The 22483-nt window shown below is 52.0% G+C and overlaps 1 protein-coding gene across 3 annotated transcripts in view; it reads right to left on the bottom strand.

The window, feature by feature from the left end:
• Window positions 1-22483, bottom strand: part of FGF12 (fibroblast growth factor 12) — a 227566-nt gene that overhangs the window by 97746 nt on the left and 107337 nt on the right. The gene's annotated exons all lie outside the window — the stretch shown is intronic.

Genomic DNA, 22483 nt, shown 5'->3' with positions numbered 1-22483 from the left:
AGCTCCGCGCCGCCTCTGCCCCTCCGGCCGGGAGCCCCCCGCCGGGCTTCCCCCGAGCAGCCAGCGGCGTGCGGCCACCCCCAGCATCTCCTCGGCCGCCGCCCAAGGCTCCCGAGAGCCCAGCCCCGAGCAGCTCCGCGGCTTTCCCCGGCTCTCCGGGCAGGCAGCGAGCGGCAGCAGCCCCCAGCTCCCCCCGGGGCTGCCTCTGCCGCCAGGGGTCCCAAGGCAGAGCGCCGCGCCCCAGCCCCTGTCTGCAGCCTCTAGGCTGCACGGAACACAACCGAAGGCGCAGAAGTAGCCTCTGGTCATCCCCGCCAGTAACTGCTGTTGCTGCCACAAGGGTGGTGGCTCACCAGATCTCAGGTCCGAGTAACAGCTACCGTGTCTGCGTGCAGAAAAGGCGATGAGCCGTAAAACACTCGGGGGAGCACAGAGCGGGAGAGGGGATCTCAGCTGGGAAGAGAACACCTGCCCCTGGTGCACATCCAGACCAGAAGCCGTGGGGTGAAGCGCATATACTGGTTGAAGAGGGCACTTGAAACCAACTGGGGATGCCCCCGGGAATTACCAACTTCAGCAAAATAATCTGTGTCACTACTTGACGGCATGAACGTCAGCTCTAAACTATTGTAATGCATCAAGAAAAAGGCAAGTGAAATATCCACCCATTGTGACCACAAAGATTAGCCAAACTCTAGCATTAATTCCTGATTTTCACTCTTAATCCTGTGCATGCCAACACGAGGTGGAATCAGGTTCTCCAGGAGAGAACAGGGAAGGAAGAAATTCAAAACCGTTTGAGAGATATAAACGTCTGGCTGTTGATCTCTTTTTAACCGCTGCCAATTTTTTTGGAGCAGATTTCACTGTCCCAATCAATAAAGATTTTTCTTCCCTTTCCTGTAACTAAAGTGCTTCATATTTTAATTTTCTCTGCTGGATTATTTCACTTGACATCAAAGAGTGTTGCAGTACAAGGTACAGGCATAGCCTAAAGAAAGCTGTTTGCAATCTGGGAATCACTGCCTGAACTGCCAGTGAATTATCCAAAGCTTCATCTTCAAAGGATGTGAGCAAATCTGATATCTTCCCAAGAAAGAGGTTTTCCATCTCTATATGAAGATACTTTCTGCCCGTAGTCTTCAAATCTCTGGTAGAAGAATGCCGTTTTATCCCCCGCTGTATTAGATAAGTTTCACTTACTTTGTCATGCGACTCATTTGTTTTCTCGTGTAGCTGCAAACGAAAAGCAGCAGCTCTGCACTTAAAAATGATCCTAATCAGTGACAAAGCTGGTCACAGGTTCTCCTGGTGATTTGTGGGTCTGAAAAGAGAGCAGCTGCAACCCCGAGAAGAAATGCTTCTCCCAGGTCTCTCTGCCTCTGCAGTGATGGAATTAAATTAAAGTAGAGCTTGTGAAACTGAATATAGTATTGCATTTGCTAACACACAGGTCTGTCTTTATTTATAGATGGCCAAGTAGTCCACAGGGTTTGGTTCTCAATGCAGGCACAGCGCCATGAACTCCTGGTGACATTACTGGCATGCGCATCTGCTCTGCACCACTCTGGATCCCGCCCCAGCTTCACAACATTTTCTGAGCAGCCCATGCTTTCACAAAGACTGAGCAAGCCCAGAGCGGTCTCGAGCCAGAGAACCGAAGGCCAATCTCATCATGTCCCTGCACTGTCATTCTTGCAGGTGAAATGGGTTATCTTGGGTGGGCTGCCAAGCAAAACAGAAAAGCCTCTCATGCCTTGTACCCTGCCAGCAGAAGTTCTCTCCTCCAACTTCCAGTTGGGTGAACGGAGCTGAAACCATCTCCATCCATGTCCGCCTGCATCAGCTATCCCCCTTGGAGGGTGGTGCAGCACACGCTGCTCCGTGAGCCAGGGCCGAAGGCAGGGTCTGCGTTCCTCGCTGCTGCCAGTGGAGCTTGAATTGTTTGAGCGAACTGGGCCAATGGGGCATTTTTCCTTAAGGCACATCATTCTTTATTTATCTATCTGTCCACGTCCTTTTATCTCTCTATAAAAATACGAACAGAATATTAATATCTCTATATTATATAATTATTAAGGCAGCTTTTCTCCCCTGGGCTCCCTCCTCACTTCCAGTCCCAGTCAGGAAGCCGCACAGCCTGCGCTTTGAAGAGGGAAGGAGAGAACAGCGCCCATTCATAAAATGAACAAGCAAGATCGTGTTGTGATCACGGTGGAGAGACCCCAATGCTCCTCCTGTGGTTTGTGGAGAAAGGCCCCATCCCGCACACAGGAGCGAGCAGAGGGTCAGGCTGCGCACGCTGCCGGAGAAGCAGACTGCCGACGCTTATTAAACATCAGTAATTCTGCACCCTGAGCTCAAAGGAGCCTATGCATCAGGCACGGGCTGTGGAAGGAGGCCAACATTTCACTGTCATCTCTGAGGTTTTGCTCACTGGATAAATAAACTCTTCTCTCCTCAGTACTGAGGTTTAAAATGAAGACCTGGATGAATTTCAGGGCTTTGGTGGCTTGAGCAGAGAAGAGATCTAGAATTGCCTTCCCTTACCTTCCTAAACAGAATGATCTATCTAGGTCAAAACGGAGGTTACTGGCATCTTTCCTCAGCGAAGTGCAATAATTCCCGCAGGGCTGCTAACAGAATATCCTGTTTATTTTTCATAGAGCCTTCAAAAGCCATGGGCTATGTTCTGTAGATTCAGTCATTAGACACATCTCTGTTTTACTAATTCTGTACACAGGGAGCTAACTACAGGTAGAAATGTATGCCTTTTATTTTTTCCTCTCTCTTTTCTGCATAGCTACTGAAAATGCATGCACGAAAGTTAAGGAAGAGATTTAAATTTAATGCCACTTTAAAATGTATAAGTGCATTTCTGTAGCTGAATGGGGAAAAGAATGACACCCATGTCTGGCCAGTAATTCTGAATGGCCTAATTCACCATTTTGGAGCAGCATAGCAACAAAGCTCTTCCAATAGGAAAGCACCGCTGAGTTTGAAAGTCTGCATGCAGCCACCTTTTAAGAATTGTACCCAATTTCCACACTGGGTAAATTACATCTAAAATATGTGCTTTGTCAGGTCTGCTTATTAAGTGGAATTAAGCCCATATCCATGTTTTATTAACTTTATTCTTTACAAGGTAGCCCTTCGCTGCATGTCTAGCATAATTAAAATTCATGCAGCTTTGGCATTCCCCAGTCTCTCTGCGTGGGTGGACTTTTTTAAAAAACATGCCTGGGTAACCTGATAAGGAAAAGAAAAGACCTTACAGTATTTTGCTTGTTTTATGCGCAGGGTAATTCCGTTTACAATGCATGGCTTTATATCTATGTTTGGATGCCTAATAAGAATTCACATGGCCCCTTAAAAATCTGCTGTTCTGGGAGAGAGATCTGGCCCTAAAACAGCAGCGGAGCAGGGAAACTGGCTGGCTTTCTGGTCTTTTCTCGCACAGCTGAGCTCTGAGCTGACTAGGCCTTTTAATACACACAGAAGAGCCTGCATCATCTGACTGCTATATTAAAATAAATTATTTAATGGGCCCCTCACCCCCTTTTTTTGGCTTCAAAGATTCAATTAAAACAAAATTTGCAACTCATCATGAGAGTATTCATTAGCTTACGCAGTGCCTTTAAAAACAACTCTAGCCCGGGGAGAAGTTGGGCTTGGCTGTGCCTTAAGAGCCAAGCAGGTAAGCGGTTACGCAGATTGCAGAATGAAACCACTGCTGCAAAAACTGGGCCACAGGCAGCAGCGACACAGCAAAGCCAACTGGAGCCCAGAAAAGGAAATAGTTCTGCTTGGGTTTTATACGTTCATATATAAGTTTTTGCTTTCTAAGAGAGGATTTCTGCTTAACAAAGGTTTTATTTCTCCTCAGTAACTTGTTGCCTGCACCAGGTGGAGGCAGGGAACGCGAGAAAGCTTTACTTCACTGAAGGCGACTGTGGCTGTCTAGGAACGAAAATATCTTGGTGCATTTTCCTTCAAGAAGCTGAATATTCTTTGTCTCCCAGTTTCTGGAAGCACCTGCTCAAAGCGGCAGGGAATGAGATTGTCTAGGGGTGCTTCTGCTGCCTGCATCCTGCTGCAAAGGTAGTCTCCACCAGACAGACTCAAAGGGATTAGCAGCAGGGGAGGCATCTGAAACTGCTCCCACATCGGAAGAGAGCCTCGCTGAAGGGTCTGCAACCAAGGAGCAGTGAAAGGATAGGAACGGCACTTGCAGATAACCTTGCGCAGGGCAGAGCCTCTCATCCCACACAAGGGACGCAGAGGCAACCAGCTGCTCTAGGCTTAGGGGCACACACCTCAGGCTGTGGGAAGAAGACCCAAGTGTTGCCTTGCCTGTACCACAGCTGCTGCATTTGAAAGACAGGACAGACAAGTGCCTCCCTTCCTTCCTCCCCCTGCCTCCTCTTCCTCAGCAGGCTCCCTGCACCATCCAGCAACTCCTCCATCTGCCCCCTTGGAGACTTTTTCACCTGCGGCCACCCACTGATAGCCCTAAGCCACAGGAGCCTGCCAGGAGCTGCAGGGGGAAGGAGCGTGTGGACTTGAAGTTTCACCCCAGGTCTTGCATCTGTATTCACAGCACGAGAGAAAGAGGAAAAGACCACGTACCTTGTGCTTAATGCAGAGTGTGAGTTAGATGCTGAACCACCACAGAACCACCCCGGTCGTGAGCCTGAGACTGAATACAGAGTCCTCCCTGTCTGAACAGAGACCTAGGCCTCGGGCCACAGGGCAGCGGCACTTTCACAAATGAGAAAACTCCTCCAGCCTTCCCCATCGCTCTCTTTGATCCTATTTGAGGACAGCCTCCAGGCTACAGCCCATTTCAGCCCACACCTTCCACAGCGTGAGAGGTGCCCACTTCCCTGAGGTGATGTGGTGTGGCTGGGGACGGGACTGTGGCCCCGCGGCCCAGTTTCAGGCCCAAGGCCAACGCAGGCCTGGGCTCAGGAGGCCTGAGGTGCTGCTCACGCTTCTCCCCTCCCCGTGAGGAAGGAGAGCTGCTCACGCAGTGAAACCTCCTCACGTTGTAACCACGGAGCCAAACACCAATTCCAACCAAAACTGTTTTCAAAACAGCTGGGGAAAAGCCTTTCAACTCAAAGTTTCTGTGAAGCTGACTTTGCTGAAAGTCAAACAGAGCCTCCCTGATTAGATCTTGGCTGAGGTAAAACAGCCCAATGATGTGACTGAGAATGATAAAAAGAAGGGAGGGAGAACAAAACCCCTATTGCATTCCTCCAGCAGGGCTGTGGGACCATCTGCTCCCCAGCAAGTCAAGGCTTGGTGGCATCAACCTCATTAATGCACGTGTGTGGCACTGGCACAGGCCAAGACGGGGAGGAAAGGAGCAAAGCTGTCAAGGAGAACAAACAAACTCTCTCTAGCCCCATAAATCTCTCTATCTGCACATAATGGATTCTGACAGATCTAAAGAGGCCTTGGAAAGTTCCCTGACCCCAAACTTTGCTTGTCTCTTCGCAGTCTCCAAATCCACGAGAAGCCCAGCGCTCACAGCCTAAGGCAGGTCGTATCTCTAATCCTGCCGGGTTGGGAGAGCCGTGCTTCAAAGGGGCAGCCGACTGCTCTGTCACTCGGCAAAGACTCCTTGCAGCTCAGAGAGCTCACGGGAAATGCAGCGACTCTTACAAAACCTGGTACTCCCACTGCCATCGAGCCCTGCAGAGCAGGAGTGCTGGGACATTAATCCTGCCCGCAGGATGCCTCTGAAGTTACATGCATCCAGATTGCATCTTATTTAACCAAACCTGCTTATTTCTCCCACATACTGCAAGGGCATACTCAACACTAAATGTAAATAAGAGATTACAATTGTCATACAGACAGGACGAGGCTTGAAGACTCCCACATTCCCTGTTGTCCTAAAGTGCAGCGTAACGACGACCTAGGTGAATACATCGCTTCCCCCACACACCTCCCTGCCTCAAAACACACCTCTTGCTATTTGTTTTGCCATTTATTTCCCTCCCCAGCAGTAAAACAACTTTTCCATCTCTCCAGTAAAATGAAATCGCGTATCTTCTCTCCCCTGAGTCTCACAAACAGTTATTGCAACCCAGACAACAATAAAGATATCAGGAGCCTGGAAGCAAATTTAAGTTTGCCAAGGATACAAAGACTAATGCAGCAGTAATTAATGATCACAGCAGGTCTGGTGAAGGGACAAACCCGAAGTGACCGGGAAATGGAGTGCATTCAAACAAGTTTCATTTTAATGCAGCCAGAACAAACCCCCGGGGACAGAGAGTGCAGACTATATTACTCCAAGACTGGGCACACTTTTCCAGAAAGCAGTGACTCTGGAACTGGGAGCCGTGAGAGATATATGACCGAACAAGAGCTCTCTCTGCAGGACTGCAGCTGAGAGAGCCCAAGCCACCCTGGGGTGCCCCAGCAGAGCAATGCAGGGCAGAAGCAAAAATGAGGTTCCAGTCATACCCAATTTTGCAAACACCCTTAAGGCAGAAGACACGAAGTCTGGTGGCCAGCTGATTATTGTTGATCTGCTGTGCTCAGTCTGGTGATACTGTGGCCACTGATAGTTTGCTGTTGCTGAAAGTCTGGCCATGGGAGGAAAACGTTTGAGGCGCTCTGCATCCAAAAGAATGACAGAGAGGACTTGGCCCTGACTGATAAATCTCTCACCTCTCAGTAAGAACATTTTGAAAACAAGGGACTCTTCAATCCAGCAAAGTCAGGATGAGATCCGGAGGCTATAAGTCAAGGCAAGGCTCGTATTTATTGTTAATAGCAAAGGTAATTCATCAAGAGAATGATATGGCAAGAGTTGTGATGGATTCTCTATCGTTTTATCCTAAGAGTCAACCTCTTTCAAAAATAGATGAGCTGATATCACAGCACACAGGGTACAAAGGACCCTGGAGAGGTCACCCCTGCACCGTGCCAGCAGCGCCTTCATCACCGCTGACAAGGTTGGTCCGAGCCCTGCTGAGGGACCTGCAGCAGTGGAAATCCCACAGCTCCCTTGGGAATGTGGCTCTGCACCACCCTCAGCCGGGAATGGCTCTTCCTAACCTCTCATCCAAATCTCGGTTCTCTAGAATTTTCTTGCCCTATTGATATTCCTGTCACAGAAGACTTCCTGGGCTTGCTCTGTGCAGACTCGAGTAACACAGGAGACCAGGCTGTGCAACCACAAATAGTCCCTTCCGCCTGACCTCTGGGATTCGCCTAGTGCCAGAACTAAAATGAACAGAAAGCCACTTTGCAGAAAACCTCGAGGTTTCAAAGTTACATCTGTTCCCCACAAGGAATGAAAATGAGACCTTTTGGAGCTCACTGTGAAATGCCAGAGGAGCGAGAAAGCGCAGCGCTGCGGGGGAGCTGGTGGTCACGCCACTCTCAAGACCAGGACTCACGTCTCTGCTTTTGCACGAGGCAGAGCAGTGCCATGAAACCGAGACTTTAAATCCCTGTGCAGTGGACTTTTTTTTTAAAATGACTATTTCCTTTCTCCCTCCCACAGTTTTGACAAAGTGGCATTTTTGAAGGGAAAAAGGCTCCATTACCAGTTGTTTGGCTGCTCCTTCTACAGCCATCCGGCACAGCCTCTCAACCCGTATCACTCACACGTGTCTCCCTCCCATGAATTGCATCTTGGGCCTTTTCTGCCCTCAGACTGCTGAACTCCAGAAGTACTTGGGGCAGAAGCTGCAATAGCTGCTTCAACCACTTTGTAGGATTCTTCTAGGGCTTTCCAAGAACTGTTGGACATGGGCAACCCTGTTCCCTTGCTTCCTTTATTCGTACCATCTCTACAGCTCATCCTGGGCAAGGATTTCCCGTACTGTGTGATTTCTTTCCTCCTCTCTGTTTGGCTATGCGTTCCTGCTTGCCTGTCCTCCCTTCGTGTGTACGTTTCTTTACTCACTTCAGGGAAAGAGCTAGTGTTTCTTTAGTCTTATTCTGCTGAGTAACACAAAACACATTACTCAGTTAAAGGGCTGTTGGAGCCCTCATACAGACAAGCCATTGACTGAATTTGGGGCACAGAGACTACCTCTGTAAAACAGCAGAAATAACTGGAGAGAGCAATGCCCTTCTACCAAGCATGGAGAAACAGGCGATGGATCCTGCTTACCCATCGAAGCCCTGTCCTAAAGCTTCCCCTTTTGAAAACAGCTGGGGTTACAGCACAGGAACCCCTGAGTTTCCCTTTCTATCTCCACAAAGAGGGCTGCAAAACTGGGAGCTCTCTTTTCCCCAGCCGTCCTCCCCCATTCTCCTTCCCCACCACCCCAGGCACTGTCAGCTCCCTGCCACCCCCGTGGCACCCAGCACAGTGGCCATGACCCATCCTCGCCGCTGGCCCCAGGGCATTTGCAGGAGCCTGTGGGCACTGGCGGGGCAGCAGGGGCACGGGGCAGCCTCTGGTGATGTGACGAGCTGGCAAGGCAGCCAGCAGCACTCCAACTACAGGTGCTGTAGCGCTGCCAAGTGTTGTCGGATGCAGGGAAACTCACAACAAGAGCTTTCATCTTTCGTTATGATTGAACACGTCTGCTCTGGCCTGTTGGAAATGTCGTCTTCTGGGATGCTATGGGCTCACCGAGGTTCATGCAAGGTGGTATGAACCAGGGGGCAAGTTATTTGTGTTTCTTCCTGCCAAAGCTTTTCCACAAGATTAGCTGTGCTTGCAATTGGAAATTGTATGAGTGTGGGGGTGGGGAGTCTAAATTAAAAGCCACTTAAGTGAGTGCTTGAGTAATTATTGGGAGGCTTCTGAAGAGACATTTTTGTCAGTAATTAAGGAGAACATGGCTTTGTGCTGGGTACAGGTGGCAATATGGCAGCAGAGATCAGCAGCACCCCATGCAGGGCTGACCAGCTACCCATTAACCATACAGATGTGCTGGGATTTTCTGCCCAAAGAGCATCCTTCAGAGTTGAAAGAGGGCCAGGGCAACAGAGAAGAGGAAACCCTGCTACTCTCAGACTCAGATCCTCTCCACCTGGGATGCACAACGTGTTTTTTATAAGGCTCCCTAACTCCTGAGGCCCCTGTTCCTCAGCAGAGGTGGATCCTGCTGCTGCCTCTGTCTACAGCATCTCCAGAGGCCCTGAATCCCTGGAAAACCTCCCCATCCAAGGGAGCTGAGGCAGAACATGCTGGCTAGTTCCAGCCCTGAGGATGGTTGGCTTATGCCTCCATCAGCAGCATGAGCAGGTCAGTTGTGAGACTGGCTCCAAGGCTGCTCTCTCTCTTCCCTGGCTTGTTTTCACAGGCCTCATGCAGGCTTTGTCTCCCATTTGCTTGGCATTGGGGATCCTCCTATTTCTTCAAGAATGTCCAAACTACGTGCCCCCTTCTCAGTGCTGGGAGAAGCATATTGTTTCTTCACTCTACTACGGCAGGTACTGCCAGAAACTGGCATATCTAATACCTCTCCAGCCCACCTCAAACGCTGCCAACTGTGGGGTTCAAAAAAAGGTGCCCTCGTATAAAAAGGCGGATGTGACAATGAAGTGACTGAGAAATAGAGCCACCTCTAACCCTGCAGCAACTTCCTCAGGCACTTAGGAAATTAAGTCTGAAGATCCGTAGCTACCAGGACAGTGTCTGCCTCCTCATTAAAGATGCAGGTAAAGAATCTCAAAGACAGGAGCAGCAAAAGGAACATATGCAACGCAAACATGTCCTTGTGACGGAGCATATTTCACAGACACTTCATTACCTTCAACAACTTTCAGGTCCTTGCTTATTCACTAGCAAGTCTGAACTGTCACGAGCCAAAAACCGCTGGCTGGGATGATCAAAACGGACAGAATGAAGACGGCTTCCAGACCTGACGATGTTCCAGGGACCCCTCTGCGAGCTGCAGCCCCAGCCCCTTGTGCTACCATTGCTCCTGGCTGAACTTGGGGCATGCGAGACACCCCTGTGCTGCACGCACCAGCTCTCGCCCCAATTACACATGCCAGACAGACTGCTGCGACGTTCCCCTTCAAAAACCAGCCAGCACAAGGAGGCGGGCCCCAGGCAATCATTCTAGAAAAAGCTACACGCTACTCCCAGCCTTGTTATTTTATACCTCCAGCAACTGATGCAAGCCTCTCACTTTTCTTTCTTGACCCCTGGTACAACGCAGGGTCTGAAAAGTCTTCCTTCTGTTGCTATTTATTTAAACTATTTCACACAGACTCTGTCAGCGCAAATTTGGCCTAGCTTCTCAATTTTGTGAAAAAAATTGAGCATTCATAACCCTTCAATCAAACTGAAGATATGCCCGTAACATTACACAGCTTGAATGAAAGCTTTTCTTTTTAAAACAAAGGATGTTCCCTTGCGTTGCTTGAAGCCCTGGCACTGGAGCAATTAAGAAAGTGAAACTGGCTACAGACTAAAGTAGAATGGACATGTTTCATAGATCTTCATTGCCCAGGCAGAAAGAAATGTAAACAGGGCATAAATTACAGCAGCCAGAGGACAGATAAGCTGAAGGACAATGCTGGCACAAGAGCAAACGGGCAGAAACTGGCCAAGAATAAATTTAGACTAGAAATTAGACATGGTTTCTAGCTATCAGAGGAATAAGACGCTTCCAGGAGGACTAGCGGGCACATCTCCGCTCTCATCCTGCCCCCTTATTTTTGCACACATTTGTGGAAAGATGACAAGGCACAGCCTGCAATACAGTAAGCCAGGAGACCCTTTCTCTCATCTGCAGCAACAATAACTTGTGTCTTTATAAAGCCCCTTTTTAAGGCTCTAAGAACAGGGAGACGTTTGATGTACACTCAATACGTTTTTTAAATGAGCACTGTCCCCTTACCCTTTGCTAATTGTTCTATCTTAAAATATATCTATCCTAATGGCCCTTCTCATTTAACTGATGAATTAAAATAAACAACGGCAATTATTGAGTGTTTTTATTTAGTGGTGTCATTAAATAAAGCGCAAGAAAATAAGATCCTATAAAACACAACCGATGTTATGTAAGCGTTGTTAGGGATGCAATGACAGGAGGGTACTCAGTCAAGTGTTTATACTGTTACTATCATTCAGACAGCAGCTCAAAAGCTTATCTAATTTGCAAGCCACTCCTGCGGATCTTTGCTATCGATCGGCGCGGGCTGCAGGGCCGCCGCTTGCCACAAGCTCAGCCCAGGATGGGGAGGATGCCAGCCGCGGCCCTCCTGCCCGCTGGGCTCTGCCTGCTGGACACCCTGGGGATCCAGTGTCAGCTGGGGCAGGGGCCGTTCTGCTGGACTGGGTGGGTCGGGGAGAGAAATAGCCTCAGGGATATAAACTGTGCCCTCGGAGAGCCGGCTGAGCCTCCAGCCTCACACATCAGCCTGCCCAGAGCCCAAACCTGATTTTTCCTCCACCAACTCTCTTGCAAGTGCTGCTCCAGGGACTGTCTACAGGGGTTCTCTTTGCTGCTCTTAAAGCCACGACAGATCCATCAGCCCCTTGCAAAGCCGGGCAGTGTCACCTTCTGCATTAAGCGTTCCCCTTTATCCATACAACACACGGGTCCGCACTGGCAAAAGGAACGGGTGAGCTGCGTTCGTGGACGGCTCAGAGCAGGAGACCCGCCAGGACTGCTGTCTCCCCTCTTCACCACTACTCAGCCTAAGGAAAACTTATGCTTATGCCCATAATTTCTGCACTGAAGCGCTACGTTGCCAGCTAATGCTGTTTAGAAATGAATTGCTGCTGCATAATGTAGGGCAGAACAACAAATACACATTAGCTACATATCACAAATCAGATAATTACCGACTGAGATATTCTTACGCGTGTTCAACCTCTTACACAATGTAATAGGACACTATCAAAATAGAGTTCGCATTACAATGACAGTTTTGGCTTCTAGCACTTTGGCTTTTATTGTAATAAATTCTAATTTTCTGATTTTTATCTGCTCCCTCCCCCCCCGCTTCTGGTGGCACAGGAATTATGATTATGCCAGCTCTAAAACCAGACTGGCTGATCTTAGAGCAGGCTTTCTGCCTGATTCACGAGCACAGCACTGAAGCATTTGGGACACGACCACTGCAGACCATCCTCAACGCCAAGGGCAAAGCACCACGTCAGCAGGCTCGCTTCTGCTCCCAGGTCCGCCACCGCCCCGCAGTGACCACTGGTGTTCCTCCTGCCCACGCTTCCGATCCCTCCCATCCATAAACGAGGGCGATGATAACGCTTTTGAGAGCCTTCACCACAGGAAAACTCACAACGAAACTTCCCTGGAGGTGTCCGGAAGGGCTCCCCTCGTTCTGAAAGGACCAGCACACCCCTCTGCTGACACGGCTCTGCCTCCCAGCTCAGCTCCTCTGCACCACGAGCCGTGACCCCCTTGTATTTTACTTCCCCCTGCGAGGCTGTAAGGAGAGCGCCTGGCCCCGCTGCTGCAGCACGGCCTCGCCCCCCCCAGCCACGCTCATCCCCTCGCTGCCTATTTCAGCGGATTTACAGCTCGCGGGATGTCGGTGGCACTGCTGGAAATGACAAGGTTGCCACCTTGCTCCACCAGGACTTCAGTGTTCAGCACCATGGTCCCTCGGCAAGCAGTACAAAGACGCGAGAGCTTGGCAGCCCCGAAGCGGGGAGGACGTGGGATGTGCCAAGCAAGGCTTTGTTTTGCTTAATCTTGTTTCTTTTTCCAGATTATTTAACCCTTAAAAGGTTAATTTGGTGAAAATCCAAAACTTAAAAAAAACTTCCGCTGTATTTTTTCGGAGACGGGGATTGCAAAATATCCTGGAACTTGATGTGTCTCGCAAGTGCAATTACAGGATGGTTTGGAACACCGTAGGACGCCTCAGATTACAAATTCAGGTATTTTTTTCCAAAACAGTGAACAGAACTCATTTTGCCTGTAAATCCAACACCATTTTTGGTTGTGAGGGGCACCCTGGTCACCCCTGCACATCTGAGCCAAAGCTTTCCCAGCTTTGTTTCTAGCGGTCTCTAGTTTATAACAACAACCCCAGTTTTTGCTTTTTCCACAGGGAATAGTCCTGATAAGGTATTGAACGGGGATTGGAAGGGGTGCAATTCATCCGTTTTATAATGAAGCTGGACAGTCCCAGGGTGGAAGGATCCAATGACTGATATGCAACAGAGGAGGACAGCAGCCAGATATGGGGTCTGGAAAGGGACAGAACCTGCCATGCAAGGGGAACCGCCCGCACCAGTTTTGCTGCATAAACTGACCAGAAATACAAGACTCACCAACCAAGCGAGGAAAAAAACAACCCTGACTTTCCTTTACCCAAGCTACAAAGCTTCCCTTTGGGGCTGACCAGGTACCACAGACCTCCGGTGGACCAGGAGACACAAACCAGCCGCTACGGCGTCTCTGGCAGCAGCCCAGTCCCGTACCCTGCGCAGCGCCCTGCACTCTTGTGGTGGTTGCACACAGACAGCAGTTCAGCTCCACCACGCCTCAAAAGAACAGGGGGAGAAAATAGGATGAAAAGAGGCTCGTAGCTTGAGATAAGGAGCAGTTTAATTAAAGGAAAAGAAAAAAAAAATAGCAAAGGCCACGCAGAAGCAAAAGGAGAAAACAATTGGTCTCTGCTTCCTATCAGCAAGCGATGCTCAGCCATGTCTTGGGAAGTGGGGCCTTAACACACTCGCTAGTGGCTGCTTGGGAAAGCCAAGGGTTTCATAACGAGAGCTTTCCTTCTCCTTCCCTAGCTGTTCTTGCTGAGTGTGACAGCACACAGTGTGCAATATCCCTTTGGTAGCTTCGGGTCAGCTGCCAGCGACATCCCCTCCCCAGCTCTCACCCACCCCAGCCTGCTGGTGTGGGGGGCTGGAGCAGGTTTTATTTATGTTTTATAAATATGTTACATTTATTTATTTTATTTTTATTGCTCAGCAATAGGCAAAGCACTGGGGTGATACCAACGCTGTTTCAGCTACAGGTACAAAGCCTCAGCGCTATCTGGGCTGCTGGGGGGATATTAACTCCATCCCAGCCAGCCCCCGTACAGCTGTAAGAGGCATAGGCAGCCCACGGTCAAACCCACGTGGGTTTAAAAAAACGAGGATAAAATCAACACCTCCTGACATCAGTCCGGACAGGTGCACGCACCCCGTGTTCGCAGGAAGGGCTCCGCTAACAACTCCTGTTACCCCATCCTTTGGAGGGGTAACTCCCCTTCCCTTCCTCTAGTACCGTCGTTATTAATGTCTGCAAATGCTTTCAGAAGATACACCGATTACCAAAAAGCACTATTTTTATACTGGCACGTTTTTCTACACTTTCAGTTCTTTTTACGGCACGGTTGGCAGTGGGCTGGGACGTGTTTTGGGCCCTTTCGCACAAACCTGGCACCAGCTGCACCAGCTGCCGGGACGATGCCGAGCCCTGGGGCTTCCCGGGACCCAAACGTGTGAGATGGGGGGGCCGTTCCGGGGGGGGGATTTGCTCCGCAATTCCCAGCCGGTGAAACAAGGCTCACCGGGAGGCTCAGCCCTCCCTCCTGCGGGCACTGTTCGGGAGCAGCAGCCCCGCTTGCCGGCGGAGCGCCGCTGCCCCCCGGCGGCCGCTCGCTGCTCGGCACCGCCGCGCCGCCGCCCCCCGGCTCCGAGGCGAAAACCCTTGCAGAAATCCTCCCCCCCCCCCGCCCCCGAAGCCAAATTTGCCAGACCCCTCCGCATCCGCACGTGATGGGGGGGTGAAGGTGGAAAGACAGCGAGGCAGAAAAGGAGTTTGGGGTCCTCGTGGAGGCCGGGGAGCGTGGGCCGGCACGGTGCCCTCGCTGCAGAGGAAGGGTCCTGGCATCCTGGGGGCGGGACGGGGCCAGGCCCGTAAAAAGAAGTAATTTATAACACCGGGGTGCCCGGGGACAGGAGGAAAGGCAGCGGGCACAAGCTGGGGCACGGGAGGTTCCCTCAGCACCGGGGAGCGCTGCTGCGTGGTGCAGGCTGAGCCACGCGCAGGCTGCCCGGAGAGGTCGCGGAGTCCCCGTCCCCAGACACCCGAGCGCTGCCCGTGACACCTGCTCCGGGTGGCCCTGCCTGGGGGGGGGCTCGGACCAGGTGACCCCCAGAGGTCCCTGCCACCCTCAGCCACTCGGTGACTGTGACAGGCCCCAGAGCCGGGCAGCTTTTGCCTTGCTCCCTCGTGCCTGGGCTCACCCCACTCCAGCAGCACCTCTTCTCTGGCCCCCTTCAGCTCTGCCTGCTCCGAGGACACCCGGCGCAGCATCCCAGGCAGGAGGAATCCTCCTCCGGCTTCTCGGGGACGGAGATCCTCCGAGATCCTCCCTCCCAGCCCCCGCACACACTGCTGCCGCAGGTGGAGCTGCAGTCACAGCTCAGGTCGCGCTGGCAGCGAGGGCAGAGCATCGCAGAGGGTTTGCCACGGGCCGGGACTTACTGTAGGGTCAGCTGGAGGGAATGCTCCTCTCAATGCCTGGGCTCAAGAGGAGTGAGGAAAATGAGGGGCCTCCACCAGCCCTCCAGGCTAGCAGAGCAGAGCAGGGCAGCTCCGCACCCTGCTTCCCAACAGCAACCACTGCAGCCCCTGTTTGCTGCGTGCGGCAGATCAGCACCTTCACCACGCCCCAAATAAACCTCCCTGACTCAAACCCTGAAACCCGGAGGTTTTCGGTTGAACAGAAACTTCAAGTAAACCATTTCAGCGCAAACTCTGAAGATACGCCTGCCCTTAAAATTGGTGACAAGAGAGAGAGATGCTCAGCGCCTGCCAAAGGGGGAGGGGGGCTCAGGGACTTCCCCAGGAAAGCCAGGCCCTTTCTCAGGCTAGGTTTTGTCCTGTGTCCCCACAGCGAGGATGAAGGGGGGACCGGGGACCCGCTGTCCCTGTGACATCCCCTGTGACAGCCAGCAGCTCACTGCCACCTGCTGCTGGCCAGCACACGCTGCACCCCCCGAGGGCTCCCCCAGGGCTGCGAGGCGAGCCCCCAGATGCGATTACCTAGGAGAGAGCTTCTGCAGCGAGCTGGTGGCCCTCCTGCCCGCCTGCGGTCACTGCTGCTGCTGTCACAATGTCACAGCCCCGGGTCCTGCTTAGCCAGGCTTCCCCTGCCAACTACGAGCAGCACCAGGTGCCCTGCGCTGCAGGCCAGCAAAGCGATCAGTCTCACCGTCCCCGGGCTGGACACCTGCACGTGCTTTGACCAGGATATTTGGTGAATTTGCACTATTTTATAGCATCAGATTGAAAACAAAATCTGAACGAACTGAAAGCCAGGAAAATGTTTTTCTCTGTAAGTCTGACGCCTGACTGTTCTTTTATTCAGTGCGCTTTATTCGATGGATTTTTAACAAGTTAGAAATAAAGCGTTTCTTTCTGTTGGGGTTTTGGACTCAGAGTTTACACTTTTTCTCTCCGTCCTGTTCGGCACTGCTGGACAGCCCAGCTCTGTTGTGCAGCACTAATTCAAGCTGCCCGTGCAGCCCCTGTGCTGCTCACCCCGAGCCCAAGCTGTGAGGCAGCGCTGCCAGCCGCCAAGGGCCGGGTCTGCACCTTGCACTGCGGCGCCTGCTCGCCTCCCCAGAGCTCGCTCTGCCCCAGAGTGCAGAACAGTGAGCGCGCACCGCGGTCACCTCCCCTCCTGCTGCAAAGCCACCCAGCAAGGGCAGAACAGCCCCAGCAGCGTGCAGCAGCACCCGGCCACGTCCCCGCGAGCACTGCCCGGCAAAGGGAGACACCAATTTTCAAGCAAGCCCCAAGCAGCCAAGTCAGAAGCACATCAGAGCTTTGGGGTGGGCATCATTAATCACCATGGCCACGTTTTACAGCTGATCACAGAGACCATAAGGGTTTCAAGTGCTTTTCTCTGCCCCACGAGGGGTACGAAAGCTTCTTGCATGCTCCTCCCCTCCTGCCTGGTCCCGGGCACTGCAGCCCAGGGCTCGCTCAGAGGCAGGAGGCACCTGAAATAGTCTGGACCTGCGGTTGCCTCACACACAAAATTTACAGCGGGGAGACAGTTTCTGCTCCTTCACCACCCATTTTTACCACAGTCATCCTACACAAACAGCGAAGCTTAGCTTAAGACCCCCGCTGCCAGAATACACACCCAGCGAAATCTGGCGAGCGCCCCTGGGCACATCACCCAGCAGCAGAGGACACCAGGCAGCACTGCCCCATCAGTCCTGGGTATTACAACCCGCAGGGCAGTGCAGACGCACAGATTACAAAGGAAAACATTAGCTAACTAGCTTGGCCTTTGCTGCATTGCTTGTTCATTTGTCTGCGAGCTGTGCAAGTCCCTGCTCGCTCTGTTATTCAGCGCTATTTGTTTATGTTGCCTCCAGCGGTTCTTGCTCTGCCAGTCATGCAAGCCGGACGTTTGTAATTTGTCCTGTAAAATAGGAAATTAACGTAGGAAAAAGGCTGCGTACAGCTTTCCACCACCGCATTAATATCCAGCGCTATATTCCATTTTAATGGAATAAAGATCAGTTTGTGCTGCACCGGCTAGTTGCTTGCTTGGGAAAAGGAAATTTCCACAGACTTGGTCCCACATCCTGACTGCAGCAACAACTGAGATCAGATCACGGGGGCAAAGCTTCTGAGTTTCTTCTCTGGAAACAGGTTTACTCAATATTTATTCTCGAGGAGATCTCCAAAATTTGCAGAAAACAAACAGAAAAGAGACACAAATGCAGATATTCCTGCCTGACTGCCCATTTCTCTCCACAGTCTCTGCTGGACATCGCTTAGCTCGCCACGGAACAAGTACTGCAGAGCCACAGCCGAAATGAACTTACGCTGGAAAAAGCTGGGACTTCACTGCCAGCTGCTCTCCGACTAGCACATACATCACAAAGGGACGACGGAGCAGTCCCTCGCATCTCTGGCCTATTTAAATAAATCTTTGAGGTTACCTTGCCCAGTAAAATCACCCTCAGAGAGCCCATTATCTCTAACGCACCACCGCTTTCTCTCCCAGGTGCTGTGTGCCGTCCCAGCACAGCCTGTTTGTACACCGAGGCGTTTCCTGCCCTGGGACGTGCCCTTTGCAGTGCCATTGATCACAGCAAGTAACAAGTACGGGCAGGATGCTGCAAGGCCTCAGCGGGCCGGTGCTCCTTGCGATTTTTCCAGCAGATTTTGTTTTGAGCGTTAACTTTATTGGGAATAAAACGGCCTGAGAACACCGTGCTGCACCTCGTTAGCTTTTACGCCAGAGGAAGTCGTTAGGGGCTCTATGGGACAGTTCCATTTTATAGGGTTCTTCTGGCTTTCCTGGTGCTCAGCAATGCCTGTTACACTGATATGACCAGAAGGCAGCGTAGCCCCTTGTGCTCTAGCAGGACTCTGGCTCAGGCTCCGACCCAGTGCGGTGCTGGCACGGAGCAAGCCCGGGTCTCACCTCCCTGGCTGCCTCCCCGTGGTCCCACAGGCACCTTCTGGCAGCCCCCGAAAAGCCAAAATGACTCGTCGTGAGTAATTAATTATCATTACCCTGGAACATTGTTAATGAATGAAAAGGCTGGCTGGAAACCTGCTGGGCACAGGAGCACGGCTCCAAGAGCAGGGCACAGAGGTGCACTTCTGCAGGCGTTTCCCAAGCTCCTCGGTGGGAGGTGCTGGGTTGAAATCCCCCTCTCCTTAACTACACTTGGGACGCAGATGTCTGCAAACGCTGCAGGAAAAATGTTCATTTTCACTAAAGATGTCAACGTGCATCGCAAACCGGGCTCAGAAGCGCTTTCGTTTTCCTCTCCGCGTGGAAAAGGCCTTCCTGTGCTGGGTCCAAAGAGAGGAGTGCAGAGAAGTGAAGCAGGCTGGGCTTGGCGGACACGTTAAGGGACTTCTAAGCAGGGCTATTTGGAGCTCCCAGAGCCACGTGCCCATTTTCAGGCTGTCCCCCAAGGGAGGGGGCTCTCAGCCACCCACCAGCTGTGATCACTGCGCCGGTTCTGCCGCTGAGGCAGAGGCCGTCCCTGCCACCCTGTCACCAACATGCTGCAGAGCGCGTGGCACTTTTATCCCTGCCAGGGCTGCTGCTGCTCTGGGGATTCGGCTGCTGACGGAGGGAGGAAGGTTTGGGAAGGCTGAGGAGCAGTTCCTGTCCCTACAGCATAAGAACTGACTTGTTTGAGCACCAAAACGTGCTCCTAGGAGCCCAACTTCACCTTCCCGGCATTTGGCTCTGCAGGTGAGGGCAGCAGCCCCCTCCCCAGCCCCAGGCTGTAGGGGCAGAGGACAACCCCCTGCAGCTCCCCAGCTCAGCAGCCACGGGGTGGCATCCAGGGGATGCTGTGCCTCCTCATTGCACCTGGTGAAGGGAAGGCCCTGGGCATAATTAACTTAATGAAGCTGTCAGCTCTGCGCACTAACAGGGCCTGATGCACGGCCTTTGAAGCGCAGCTGCACAAACACAGCCACCAGCACTCGCAGACCTCTTAGAGAGCACAAACACCCAGCAGAGCAGCACCTGCCTGAAACGAGCCCGGATACCCACGCTGCAGGGCAGGCGGGGAGCTTGCCCCTTAGTTAAACGTAAGCTCCTGGAGAGCATCTGGGCAGCGAGCAGCACCAGTGCTTCCCTGCTTCCGCAGCAAGCAGCTCCCCCTGCCAGCAGCTGCCGGGTGCCAGTGGCGGTGACATTCACAGCGATGCCCACACGAGGCCGGTGCGGTGCCAGCAGGCGCAGCAGAGAGCAACTGGAAGGTGGGCTTATTTTTCCTGGCCTTTAGAAAGGACCGGTAACGTGCAGGCGATGGAAAATTAAGAAGGTAGGAAGAGCGGTGAGCGCTTTGGAAAGCAGACAGCAAAGTCCTGCATCCTTTGGACTCATGTTCCAGCTGTGGCAGGCACACCTCCAGTTAAGGCTGGCGAGCACCGAGCACAAGCAGCCCTGTAACACACAGCACCGAACGTTTCAAAGCCGTGGCTGCTCCTGCCCTGATCACACCCAGGTTGCAGCCGGGAGGAGCGCAGCAGCAGCTGCAGGGGCTCGGGGCGAGCCGTGGGCAGGCGGTCGATCGGGCGGCCTCGTGGCACGATTCCCTGCTCCGCTATGGAAATGTACCAGGACACGCTCGGGATTGGCCCCGCACTGACAGGGCACTCTTCCAAGGTGGCTCGATGGGCTCCTGCTCCCCGACCCTCGGGAATTCGCAGTGGATTACCCCCCATCAGCATCTCTGCTCCCCAAATGTCATTTATTTCACTCCACTCATTACGCAGCTTTTTGCACGGTGCCACAAAAAGCAGAAACAGCACGGAGTTCAAGTGCTTCATTGAGATAAGCATGCAAAGCACTTTAACAGGTATCACAAATTACATAAAAATGCTCTTTCCAGTTCCCCATTGTGCTTCACTCTATGACTATTACAGCACAGACAAAAACATCATCATGAGGCGTTACTCACAACGTGGAACAACTTTTCCCCCAACAAAAAGAGAGACCAAAACAAGGCTTTTATTTTTTCTTCACTGGGCAAGCTATGTTCTTGTGGGAAAAAGTAAAAGCCCAAATCCAAATGTCTTTTTCTAGCAGCTTTCCCCTCCACTTCCTTCCCTAGGGCAGCAGTTTCCAGAGAACTTTTTGACTCTGGGAGCAAAGCCAGAAGGCAGCCCCCATGCCCTGCAGACTGCTGGCCTCAAATTACTTAGTGGATTATTTCCTTATGATTAAAGGATTCTGGCTCGTGTTCAGAGATGTTACAGCCCTTCCCCTGTGGGGTCCCTCTTTACTCAGCTCCATCAGCATTCGATGTCAGTGTAAATGCTTGGAGAAGGAGGGACGAGCCCCGGGTCTGGGTTCAGCTCGGTGTATTCCTGGGAAAAGCTGCCGGGAGCTGCTGGGTTTGGGGCCAGGGTGGGCACAAGGAGGAGGAGAAGCAGGAAGACTTTGGTTTTGCCTCTTGCTGCCTCTGGTTCCTGAATTATATGAGTGCATATAACAAATAGTTGATTCCAGTAAAGTCCTCGGGGTCCTGCAGGTAGAAGCAAGGGCAAAACCATATATCTGTACATCTGCTGCCTCTTTTCTTAACGCAGCACCTGTTCTGTACAAATACTGCCACAGCTCTGGCTGCTCTAGACGTATACAACAAAACAGCGTTTACATAATTCTAAATAATTCTGAATTCTTAATTCTAAACCAAAATCAAACAACATGCTGTATGTACCCAGCTTACTGCAAGGACTTTTAAGTCCCCCTCACAAAGCCTGGCAGGGACAGGGCAGCGTTGCTCTGGTGGCAGACCCTGTCACCCTGTCACAGCCCAGAGAATTTCCTTGCTCGGCACAAGGATGGGAGGAAGAGGGGATTGTGCTCCAGAGAGCCTGTCTAGCTGGCTGCCTCTCCTCCTGCCCTAATGGGATGGGATTCATAGCACTGCCTGCCCCGAGCTTAAAAATAACTCAATTGAAACTGGTTAGGAAGATTTATGCCTTTCAGCAAGCACCTTGCTTCCAGCCTGCACAGCAGCGATGTCCTGACACAGCACAGAAATATCTCTGTAATAGGAACAGGAGGTCAGCACCACGTTCACAAGGGCCATCCCAAACCCAACCAGGCGTCCTTGCTCCACTATGTGCCTTGAACGCCCGGCTGGCCAGAGGGCTCCTAGCTGCCAGGTTGGCCAGGTTCACTCCTCTCTTTCGCTCCTGTGGGTCCAACCTGCCTGCCTGTGCGTCAGCAGGTCACCAGCAGCACGTGGGCAGCCCTACGGGAAGCCAAACGAGTCTTGTGCACGTTTGGCTAAAGCAAATCCCCCAGAAGGCTGGATGAGTCTGTCTGCGGGGACAAGCCACAAAGTGCCTGCTCCAAGACCTCTCCCTGCTGCTCCTCTGCTTTCTGTGCCATCTCTCCTTGCCACACGAACTTGCAGTGCCAGGACTGAGTGGAGTCCCCCTGCTCAGGAGATGCCCCAGGACTGTGGAAGCTCGTCAGCCCTCCCATGCCTTGGGCTCTGCCACCTCCTGCCAAGGCCTGGTGGCACTGCACAAGCACTGCCCGGTGGGTGAAGCAAGGGGCTGAGAGTCTCAGCGCTTGCTGCACTCCCCTGCACGCCCCCTGGTGCTTTGCTCTCCTGCACAGCTGGCAGAACACTGACCCCCTCATCAGGGCCTGTCTGCCGAAAACCCTTTGTTGCAGGCTGATATCAAGGGCAGGATATTTATCCTACCTATCAGGAATGGATAAATGAAGACAAAACCTCCACAGCCCATTGCTATGTGTGGGTCAGGGTCTTGCTGAGATAACTACATGGCAAGGGCAAGTGCAGAGGCAGGTAAGTGGCCTCGGTTTGCTTAATCCTGGGGTCAAATGAAGTTACCCATGAAAGCCTTGTACCCATTGTATCTGCCCTTCCAGTGGGCAGACACAGCTCCTTTTAAGATTCAAGCTGCGTGCTGGCGAGCACTCAGAGTGCGAGAGGACTTGCATTTCCAATGCGAAATGAAAATGCCTGAGTCACCATTTTATCAGGTGCCGAATAAGAACAAGTTTATTTTTTCATATGTATAAT

Source organism: Anser anser (genome assembly GCF_964211835.1).
Source record: "Anser anser genome assembly, chromosome: 9".
Classification (NCBI taxonomy): domain Eukaryota; kingdom Metazoa; phylum Chordata; class Aves; order Anseriformes; family Anatidae; genus Anser; species Anser anser.
This window is presented reverse-complemented; position numbering and strand designations above follow the sequence as displayed.